The sequence below is a fragment of the Heterodontus francisci genome, chromosome 20 (assembly GCF_036365525.1).
Source record: "Heterodontus francisci isolate sHetFra1 chromosome 20, sHetFra1.hap1, whole genome shotgun sequence".
Classification (NCBI taxonomy): domain Eukaryota; kingdom Metazoa; phylum Chordata; class Chondrichthyes; order Heterodontiformes; family Heterodontidae; genus Heterodontus; species Heterodontus francisci.
The window spans coordinates 35690528-35702646 of record NC_090390.1 but is presented as its reverse complement, the minus strand read 5'-3'; positions in this window follow the sequence as shown (position 1 = coordinate 35702646).

Here is a 12119-nt window from a genome sequence, read left to right as displayed (position 1 = left end):
AGATCCCTTGACCTATGTCTATTACACTAGCCAGCAAAGTTACACCTTATTCATTCATGGCATTCTTTCTCTCCCTTATTTCTTTACACAGGCACTTCACGTATTTAACACTCAGACATAAAAAATAAAAGGCAAGCCATTCTTTTCATGAGACTTCAAAGCTATCCTACAAAAGCAAAATACTGCAGATGCAGGTAATCTGAAATAAAAACAAAAAAAGCTGGAAATACACAGCAGGTCTGGCAGCATCTGTAGAGAGAGAAACAGAGTTAATGTTTCAGGTTGATGACCCTTCATCAGAATCTGATGAAAGTTCAAAGCCATCCTATTTAGCTTGGCAAGCCTATGTCTCCAAGATACAAAGAAGTTTGTTTATTAACCCTCAGCTCCACAAGATGTCCAACAAATAACTCTCTAGGATGTCTACCATGGCCCATGGACTGGGTATGTCCACTTCATTTCTGTCTGCACCAAGTAATGAGAAGTTTTAAAAGGGTCAGTGTCCCAAGATGAGTGATATGGGTAGCATGATAATGAAGGTATCTCTAGCCTGAGTCTTGAAGTACAGCAAATAATGCAAGCAGTAGCTCAGTGAGTCAGACCATAAGGACAGTGTACATCTCATACGCATGTTCATACTGCAGCTATGGAGGGTTTGTCAATCAAACTGCAACAAGTTGCAAGGGAAAATGTAATCTTTCTGGAGCTACAACACAGCTTTCCGTGTATCGTTTTCCCCCAATCACCTTACCTCATAACGCCTTTCCAAATCAAGAATCATTAGAGGCCAGAGACCTATGATTGATGTGTAGATGATAATGCAAATCTAGTTCTATGAACTTACATTTAAGTGAAGGCTCAATATGAGGTCCAGGAACACATGGAAATGTGGGTCTCAGATGCAATTAAGAACATAGAACATAGAACAGTACAGGCCCTTGGGCCCACGATGTTGTGCCGAACCTTTAACCTACTCAAAGATCAAACTAACTACCTACCCTTCATTCTACTATCATCCATGTACCTATCCAAGAGTCGCTTGAATGTCCCTAACGTATCTGCTTCTACTACCAACGCTGGCAGCGCATTCCACGCACCCACCATTCTCTGTGTAAAGAACCTACCTCTGACATCTCCCCGAAACCTTCCTCCAATCACCTTAAAATTATGTCCCCTGGTGATAGCCCTTTCCACCCTGGGAAAAAGTCTCTGGCTATCCACTCTATCTCTGCCTCTCATCATCTTGTACCCCTCTATCAAGTCACCTCTCATCCTCTTTCGCTCCAATGAGAAAAGCCCTAGCTCCCTCAATCTTTCTTCGTAAGACATGCCCGCCAGTCCAGGCAGCATCCTGGTAAATCTCCTCTGCACCCTCTCTAAAGCTTCCACATCCTTCCTATAATGAGGCGACCAGAACTGAACACAATATTCCAAGTGTGGTCGAACCAGGGCCTTATCGAGCTGCAGCATAACCTCATGGCTCTTAAACTCAATCCCCCAGTTAATGAAAGCCAACACACCATACGCCTTCTTAACAACCCTATCAACTTGGGTGGCAACTTTGAGCGATCTATGGACATGGACCCCAAGATCCCTCTGTTCCTCCACACTACCAAGAATCCTGTCTTTAAGCCTGTATTCTGCATTCAAATTCGACCTTCCAAAATGAATCACTTCACACTTTTCCAGGTTGAACTCCATCTGCCACTTCTCAGCCCAGCTCTGCATCCTGTCAATGTCCCGTTGCAACCTACAACAGCCTTCCACACTATCCTCAACTCCAGCAACCTTCGTGTCATCGGCAAACTTGCTAACCCAGCCTTCCAGTTCCTCATCCAAGTCATTTATAAAAATCACAAAGAGCAGAGGTCCCAGAACAGATCCCTGCGGAACACCACTGGTCACCGAGCTCCATGCTGAATACTTTCCATCTACTACCACCCTCTGTCTTCTATGGGCCAGCCAATTCTGTATCCAGACAGCCAACTTCCCCTGTATCACATGCCTCCTCACTCTCTGAATGAGCCTACCATGGGGAACCTTATCAAACGCCTTGCTAAAATCCACATACACCACATCCACTGCTCTTCCTTCATCAATGTGTTTTATCACATCTTCAAAGAATTCAATAAGGCTTGTGAGGCATGACCTGCCCCTCACAAAGCCATGCTGACTGTCTCTAATCAAACCATGCTGTTCCAAATAATCATAAATCCTGTCTTTCAGAATCCTCTCCAATAATTTGCCCACTACCGACGTAAGACTGACTGGTCTATAATTCCCAGGGTTATCCCTATTCCCTTTCTTGAACAAGGGAATAACATTTGCCACCCTCCAATCATCCGGTACTACTCCAGTGGACAGTGAGGACGCAAAGATCATTGCCAAAGGCGCAGCAATCTCTTCCCTCGCTTCCCGTAATATCCTTGGGTATATCCCGTCTGGCTCCGGGGACTTATCTGTCCTCATATCATTCAAAATTTCCAGCACAACCTCCCTCTTAACCTCAACCTATTCGAGCATATCAGCCTGTTCCACGCTGTCCTCACAAATGACAAGGTCTCTCTCACTAATGAATACCGAAGCAAAGTATTCATTTAGGACCTCCCCTACCTCCTCCGACTCCAGGCACAAGTTCCCTCCACTATCCCTGATCGGCCCTACCCTCACTCTGGCCATCCTCTTGTTCCTCACATAAGTGTAGAACGCCTTGGGATTTTCCTTAATCCTACCCGCCAAGACTTTTTCATGTCCCCTTCTAGCTCTCCTAAGTCCATTCTTCAGTTCCTTCCTGGCTACCTTGTAACCCTCTAGAGCCCTGTCTGATCCTTGCTTCCTCAACCTTAAGTAAGCTTCCTTCTTCCTCTTGACTAGCTGTTCCACATCTCTTGTCATCCAAGGTTCCTTCACCCTACATTCCTTCCTTGCCTCATCGGGACAAACCTATCCAGCAGTTGCAGCAAGTGCTCCCTAAACAACCTCCACATTTCTGTTGTGCATTTCCCTGAGAACATCTGTTCCCAGTTTATGCTCCCCAGTTCCTGCCGAATAGCATTGTAATTCCCCCTCCCCCAATTAAATATTTTCCCATCCCGTCTGCTCCTGTCCCTCTCCATGACTATAGTAAAGGTCAGGGAGTTGTGATCATTATCACCGAAATGCTCTCCCACCGAGAGATCTGCCACCTGGCCTGGTTCGTTGCCAAGCACCAAGTCCAACATAGCCTCCCCTCTAGTCGGCCTATCTACATATTGAGTCAGGAAACCTTCCTGGACACACCTGACAAAAACTGCTCCATCCAAACTATTTGCACTAAGGAGGTTCCAATCAATATTAGGGAAGTTGAAGTCACCCATTACAACAACCCTGTTACTTCTGCACCTTTCCAAAATCTGCCTCCCAATCTGTTCCTCCGTGTCTCTGTTGCTATTGGGGGGTCTATAGAAAACTCCCAACAAAGTGACTGCTCCTTTCCTGTTTCTGACTTCCACCTATAATGACTCAGTCGACAAACCCTCCTCGACGACCTCCCTTTCTGCAGCTGTGATACTATCCCTGATTAGCAATGCCACTCCCCCACCTCTTTTACCTCCCTCCCTATTCCTTTTGAAACATCTAAACCCCAGAACATCCAACATCCATTCCTGCCCCTGTGATATCCACGTCTCCGTAATGGCCACAACATCGTAGCTCCAAGTACTGATCCATGCTCTAAGTTCATCACCCTTATTTCTGACACTTCTTGCGTTAAAATAGACACACTTCAACCCATCATACTGGCTGCAACTTTGTCGTGTCAATTGTCTAACCTTCCTCACAGACTCTCTGCACTCGGTATCTGCCTGTTCAACAGCTACCCTATCCACTGATCCGTAGCTCCGGTTCCCATCCCCCTGCCAAACTAGTTTAAACCCTCCCGAAGAGCGCTAGCAAACCTCCCTCCCAGGATATTGGTGCCCCTCCAGTTCAGATGCAACCCGTCCTTCTAGTACAACGGAAATAAGCAGCTGTATATTGGCAAGTGCAGCGATCAGCATTCTTTCACTTTCAAAGTTGCTTCAGACAGCATTGAAATAAGATTTATTATATCAAATGCCTAGCACTTAAATATTGTAGATCTGTTTGTAAGATTCCAGACAAGATGTCACCTTTGGTCCTACAGTTCAAATTGATTGTTCCAATTGTATGGAATTGAGGCCTACTTCATGCCAGTGTGGATCTTACGTACACATTATTTACAGCACAGAAATAAGACATTTGGCCCAACAGATTTCTCCCAGTGTTCATGCTGCACAGAATCCTCCTCCCGGCTAACAGCATCTCATTATACCATCATAACCTTCTATTCCTTTCTCCCTCACTTGTCTAGATTCCCCTTAAATGTATCTACACTACTCGCCTCAACGATGCCATGTTCTCTACTTCTATGCTATTGAACACCTTCAGAATTTTAATGACATCTATTAGGTCACTTCTCAGCCTTCTCTTTTCAATTAAAAAGAGCCCCAGCCCTTTCTTTCAGAACAGCTATAACTTCATAGCTTGGGTATCATCCTTTTAGCACATTCCCTAGTGCCTCTGTAAACTTTTTGTGACAGGGAAACCAGAACAGTATATAATGCTTTAAGTGTCTAAGTGCAGTCTAACCAAGGTTTTATACAGTTTAACAGAACATCTCTGCTTTTGAATTCGAAATCTCAAAAAGAAAACCTGAATGGGGTGGCACAGTGGTTAGCACTGCAGCCTCACAGCTCCAGCAACCTAGGTTCAATCCTGGGTATTGCCTGTGTGGAATTTGCAAGTTCTCCCGATGACTGTGTGGATTGCCACCAGGTGCTCAGTTTCCTCCCACAGCCAAAAAGACTTGCAGGTTGATAGGTAAATTAGCCATTGTAAATTGCCCCTAGTATCGGTAGGTGGTAGGAGATGTGAGAAAAGGTGGGGATGTGGTAGGGCATATGGGACTAATGTAGGATTAGTATAAATGGGTTGTTGATGGTCAGCACAGACTTGGTGGGCTGAAGGGCCTGCATCTGTCTGTCACTTTGTGAATGCTTTGATGACAACTTTTATGGCTCTGTTAACACACATTGCTACTTAAAATGATTTGTGAATCTGTAGCCCTTTGCTCCTAGACACCATTTAGACACATATTCCAAGGAGTAGGTGGCAGGGGAACAGTGAACCATACCACTGTCTACACCTACAGTATCAGCAAGTTAGGGGAACAGTGACCCATACCAAAGTCTCCACCTGCAGTATCAGCATGTGAGGGGAACAGTGAACCATACCACTGTCTTCATCGACAGTATCAGCAAGTTAGGGGAACAGTGACCCATACCAAAGTCTCCACCTGCAGTATCAGCATGTGAGGGGAACAGTGAACCATACCACTGTCTTCATCGACAGTATCAGCATGTGAGGGGAACAGTGAACCATACCACTGTCTCCATCTACAGTATCAGCAAGTCAGGGGAACAGTGAACCATACCACTGTCTACACCTACAGTATCAGCATGTTCAGGGAACAGTGAACCATACCACTGTCTCCACCTACAGTATCAGCAAGTCTGGGGAACAGTGAACCATATCACTGTCCCCACCTACAGTATCAGCATGTCAGGGGAACAGTGAACCATACCACTGTCTACACCGACAGTATCAGCAAGTCAGGGGAACAGTGAACCATACCACTGTCTCCACCGACAGTATCAGCAAGTCAGGGGAACAGTGAACCATACCACTGTCTACACCTGCAGTATCAGCAAGTTAAGGGAACAGTGAACCATACCACTGTCTCCACCTACAGTATCAGCAAGTCTGGGGAACAGTGACCCATACCACTGTCTGCACCTACAGTATCAGCAAGTCAGGGGAACTTTGAACCATACCACTGTCTCCACCTACAGTATCAGCATGTCAGGGGAACAGTGAACCATACCACTGTCTCCACCGACAGTATCAGCAAGTCAGGGGAACAGTGACCCATACCACTGTCTCCACCTACAGTATCAGCAAGTTAGGGGAACAGTGATCCATACCACTGTCTCCACCTACAGTATCAGCAAGTCAGGTGAACAGTGACCCATACCACTGTCTCCACCTACAGTATCAGCAAGTTAGGGGAACAGTGATCCATACCACTGTCTCCACCTACAGTATCAGCAAGTCAGGGGAACAGTGAACCATACCAAAGTCTCCACCTGCAGTATCAGCATGTGAGGGGAACAGTGAACCATACCACTGTCTACACCGACAGTATCAGCATGTTAGGGGAACAGTGATCCATACCACTGTCTCCACCTACAGTATCAGCATGTCAGGGGAACAGTGAACCATACCACTGTCTGCACCTACAGTATCAGCAAGTCAGGGGAACTGTGAACCATACAACTGTCTCCACCTACAGTATCAGCAAGTCAGGGGAACAGTGAGCCATATCACTGTCTCCACCTACAATATCAGCATGTCAGGGGAACAGTGAACCATACCACTGTCTACACCTACAGAATCAGCAAGTCAGGGGAACAGTGACCCATACCAAAGTCTCCACCTGCAGTATCAGCAAGTTAGGGGAACAGTGAACCATACCACTGTCTCCATCCACAGTATCAGCATGTCAGGGGAACAGTGAACCATACCACTGTCTCCATCTACAGTATCAGCAAGTCAGGGGAACAGTGACCCATACCAAAGTCTCCATCTACAGTATCAGCAAGTCTGGGGAACAGTGACCCATACCACTGTCTCCACCGACAGTATCAGCAAGTCTGGGGAACAGTGACCCATACCACTGTCTCCACCGACAGTATCAGCAAGTCAGGGGAACAGTGACCCATACCACTGTCTCCACCTACAGTATCAGCAAGTTAGGGGAACAGTGATCCATACCACTGTCTCCACCTACAGTATCAGCAAGTCAGGAGAACAGTGACCCATACCACTGTCTCCACCTACAGTATCAGCAAGTTAGGGGAACAGTGATCCATACCACTGTCTCCACCTACAGTATCAGCAAGTCAGGGGAACAGTGAACCATACCAAAGTCTCCACCTGCAGAATCAGCATGTGAGGGGAACTGTGAACCATACCACTGTCTCCACCTACAGTATCAGCATGTCAGGGGAACAGTGAACCATATCACTGTCTCCACCTACAGTATCAGCATGTCAGGGGAACAGTGAACCATACCACTGTCGACACCTACAGTATCAGCAAGTCTGGGGAACAGTGACCCATACCACTGTCTCCACCAACAGTATCAGCATGTTCTGGGAACAGTGAACCATACCATTGTCTACACCGACAGTATCAGCAAGTCTGGGGAACAGTGACCCATACCACTGTCTCCACCAACAGTATCAGCATGTTCTGGGAACAGTGAACCATACCACTGTCTACACCTACAGAATCAGCAAGTCAGGGGAACAGTGACCCATACCAAAGTCTCCACCTACAGTATCAACATGTGAGGGGAACAGTGAACCATACCACTGTCTCCACCTACAGTATCAGCAAGTTAGGGGAACAGTGAACCATACCACTGTCTCCATCTACAGTATCAGCATGTCAGCGGAACAGTGAACCATACCACTGTCTCCACCTACAGTATCAGCAAGTCAAGGGAACAGTGAACCATATCACTGTATCCACCTACAGTATCAGCAAGTTAGGGGAACAGTGACCCATACCAAAGTTTCCACCTGCAGTATCAGCATGTGAGGGGAACAGTGAACGATACCACTGTCTCCATCTACAGTATCAGCAAGTCAGGGGAACAGTGAACCATACCACTGTCTACACCTACAGTATCAGCATGTTCAGGGAACAGTGAACCATACCACTGTCTCCACCTACAGTATCAGCAAGTCTGGGGAACAGTGAACCATACCACTGTCTCCACCTACAGTATCAGCAAGTCAAGGGAACAGTGAACCATACCACTGTCTACACCTGCAGTATCAGCAAGTTAAGGGAACAGTGAACCATATCACTGTCTCCACCTACAGTATCAGCAAGTCTGGGGAACAGTGACCCATACCACTGTCTGCACCTACAGTATCAGCAAGTCAGGGGAACTTTGAACCATACCACTGTCTCCACCTACAGTATCAGCATGTCAGGGGAACAGTGAACCATACCACTGTCTCCACCAACAGTATCAGCAAGTCTGGGGAACAGTGACCCATACCACTGTCTACACCTACAGTATCAGCAGGTCAGGGGAACAGTGACCCATACCACTGTCTCCACCTACAGTATCAGCAGGTTAGGGGAACAGTGAACCATACCACTGTCTCCATCTACAGTATCAGCATGTCAGGGGAACAGTGAACCATACCACTGTCTACACCTACAGTATCAGCAGGTCAGGGGAACAGTGAACCATACCACTGTCTCCACCTACAGTATCAGCATGTCAGGGGAACAGTGAACCATACCACTGTCTACACCTACAGTGTCAGCAAGTTCAGGGGAACAGTGAACCATACCACTGTCTACACCTACAGTATCAGCAGGTCAGGGGAACAGTGAACCATACCACTGTCGACACCTATAGTATCAGCATGTTCAGGGAACAGTGAACCATACCACTGTCTTCACCTACAGTATCAGCAAGTCAGAGGAACAGTGAACCATATCACTGTCTCCACCTACAGTATCAGCATGTCAGGGGAACAGTGAACCATACCACTGTCTCCACCGACAGTATCAGCAAGTCTGGGGAACAGTGACCCATACCACTGTCTCCACCTACAGTATCAGCAAGTCAGGGGAACAGTGAACCATACCACTGTATCCATCTACAGTATCAGCATGTCAGGGGAACAATGAACCATACCACTGTCTACACCGACAGTATCAGCAAGTCTGGGGAACAGTGACCTATACCATTGTCTCCACCTACAGTATCAGCAAGTCAAGGGAACAGTGAACCATATCACTGTCTCCACCTGCAGTATCAGCAAGTCAAGGGAACAGTGAACCATACCACTGTCTTCACCTACAGTATCAGCAAGTCAGAGGAACAGTGAACCATATCACTGTCTCCACCTACAGTATCAGCATGTCAGGGGAACAGTGAACCATACCACTGTCTCCACCGACAGTATCAGCAAGTCTGGGGAACAGTGACCCATACCACTGTCTCCACCTACAGTATCAGCAAGTCAGGGGAACAGTGAACCATACCACTGTATCCATCTACAGTATCAGCATGTCAGGGGAACAATGAACCATACCACTGTCTACACCGACAGTATCAGCAAGTCTGGGGAACAGTGACCTATACCATTGTCTCCACCTACAGTATCAGCAAGTCAAGGGAACAGTGAACCATACCACTGTCTCCGCCTGCAGTATCAGCAAGTCAAGGGAACAGTGAACCATACCACTGTCTACACCTACAGTATCAGCAAGTTAGGGGAACAGTGAACCATACCACTGTCTCCACCTACAGTATCAGCAAGTCAGGAGAACAGTGACTCATCCCACTGTCTACACCTACAGTATCAGCGTTAGGGGAACAGTGAACCATACCACTGTCTACACCTACAGTATCAGCATGTCAGGGGAACAGTGAACCATACCACTGTCTACACCTACAGTATCAGCATGTTCAGGGAACAGTGAACCATACCACTGTCTCCACCTACAGTATCAGCAAGTCAGGGGAACAGTGAACCATACCACTGTCTACACCTACAGTATCAGCATGTTCAGGGAACAGTGAACCATACCACTGTCTCCACCTACAGTATCAGCAAGTCAAGGGAACAGTGAACCATATCACTGTCTCCACCTGCACTATCAGAAAGTCAAGGGAACAGTGAACCATACCACTGTCTCCATCTACAGTATCAGCATGTCAGGGGAACAGTGAATCATACCACTGTCTACACCTACAGTATCAGCATGTCAGGGGAACAGTGAACCATACCACTGTCTACACCTACAGTATCAGCAGGTCAGGGGAACAGTGAACCATACCACTGTCTCCATCTACAGTATCAGCATGTCAGGGGAACAGTGAACCATACCACTGTCTACACCTACAGTATCAGCAGGTCAGGGGAACAGTGAACCATACCACTGTCTACACCTACAGTATCAGCAGGTCAGGGGAACAGTGAACCATACCACTGTCTACACCTGCAGTATCAGCATGTCAGGGGAACAGTGAACCATACCACTGTCTTCACCTACAGTATCAGCAAGTCAGGGGAACAGTGAACCATATCACTTTCTCCACCTACAGTATCAGCAAGTCAGGGGAACAGTGAACCATACCACTGTCTACACCTACAGTATCAGCAAGTCAGGAGAACAGTGAACCATACCACTGTCTACACCGACAGTATCAGCAAGTCAGGGGAACAGTGAACCATACCACTGTCTCCACCGACAGTATCAGCAAGTCAAGGGAACAGTGAACCATATCACTTTCTCCACCTACAGTATCAGCAAGTCAGGGGAACAGTGAACCATACCACTGTCTACACCGACAGTATCAGCAAGTCAGGGGAACAGTGAACCATACCACTGTCTACACCTACAGTATCAGCAAGTCAGGAGAACAGTGAACCATACCACTGTCTCCACCGACAGTATCAGCAAGTCAAGGGAACAGTGAACCATACCACTGTCTACACCTACAGTATCAGCAAGTCAGGAGAACAGTGAACCATACCACTGTCTACACCGACAGTATCAGCAAGTCAGGGGAACAGTGAACCATACCACTGTCTACACCTACAGTATCAGCAAGTCAGGAGAACAGTGAACCATACCACTGTCTCCACCGACAGTATCAGCAAGTCTGGGGAACAGTGAACCATACAACTGTCTCCACCTACAGTATCAGCAAGTTAGGGGAACAGTGAACCATATCACTGTCTCCACCTGCAGTATCAGCAAGTCAAGGGAACAGTAAACCATACCACTGTCTCCACCTCCAGTATCAGCAAGTCAAGGGAACAGTGAACCATACCACTGTCTCCACCTACAGTATCAGCAAGTCAAGGGAACAGTGAACCATATCACTGTCTCCACCTGCACTATCAGCAAGTCAAGGGAACAGTAAACCATATCACTGTCTCCACCTGCAGTATCAGCAAGTCAAGGGAACAGTAAACCATACCACTGTCTCCACCTACAGTATCAGCAAGTCAAGGGAACAGTGAACCATACCACTGTCTCCACCTACAGTATCAGCAAGTCAAGGGAACAGTAAACCATATCACTGTCTCCACCTGCACTATCAGCAAGTCAAGGGAACAGTAAACCATATCACTGTCTCCACCTGCACTATCAGCAAGTCAAGGGAACAGTAAACCATACCACTGTCTCCACCTACAGTATCAGCAAGTCAAGGGAACAGTAAACCATATCACTGTCTCCACCTGCAGTATCAGCAAGTTAGGGGAACAGTGAATCATACCACTGTCTACACCTACAGTATCAGCAAGTCAGGGGAACAGTGAACCATACCACTGACAACACCTACACTATCAGCATGTTCAGGAACAGTGAACCATACCACTGTCTCCACCTACAGTATCAGCAGGTTAGGGGAACAGTGAACCATACCACTGTCTCCATCTACAGTATCAGCATGTCAGGGGAACAGTGAACCATACCACTGTCTACACCTACAGTATCAGCAGGTCAGGGGAACAGTGAACCATACCACTGTCTCCATCTACAGTATCAGCAAGTCAGGGGAACAGTGAACCATACCACTGTCTACACCTACAGTATCAGCATGTTCAGGGAACAGTGAACCATACCACTGTCTCCACCTACAGTATCAGCAGGTTAGGGGAACAGTGAACCATACCACTGTCTACACCTACAGTATCAGCATGTTCAGGGAACAGTGAACCATACCACTGTCTACACCTACAGTATCAGCAGGTTCGGGGAACAGTGAACCATACCACTGTCTCCATCTACAGTATCAGCATGTCAGGGGAACAGTGAACCATACCACTGTCTCCACCTACAGTATCAGCATGTCAGGGGAACAGTGAACCATACCACTGTCTCCACCTACAGTATCAGCAGGTTAGGGGAACAGTGAACCATACCACTGTCTCCATCTACAGTATCAGCATGTG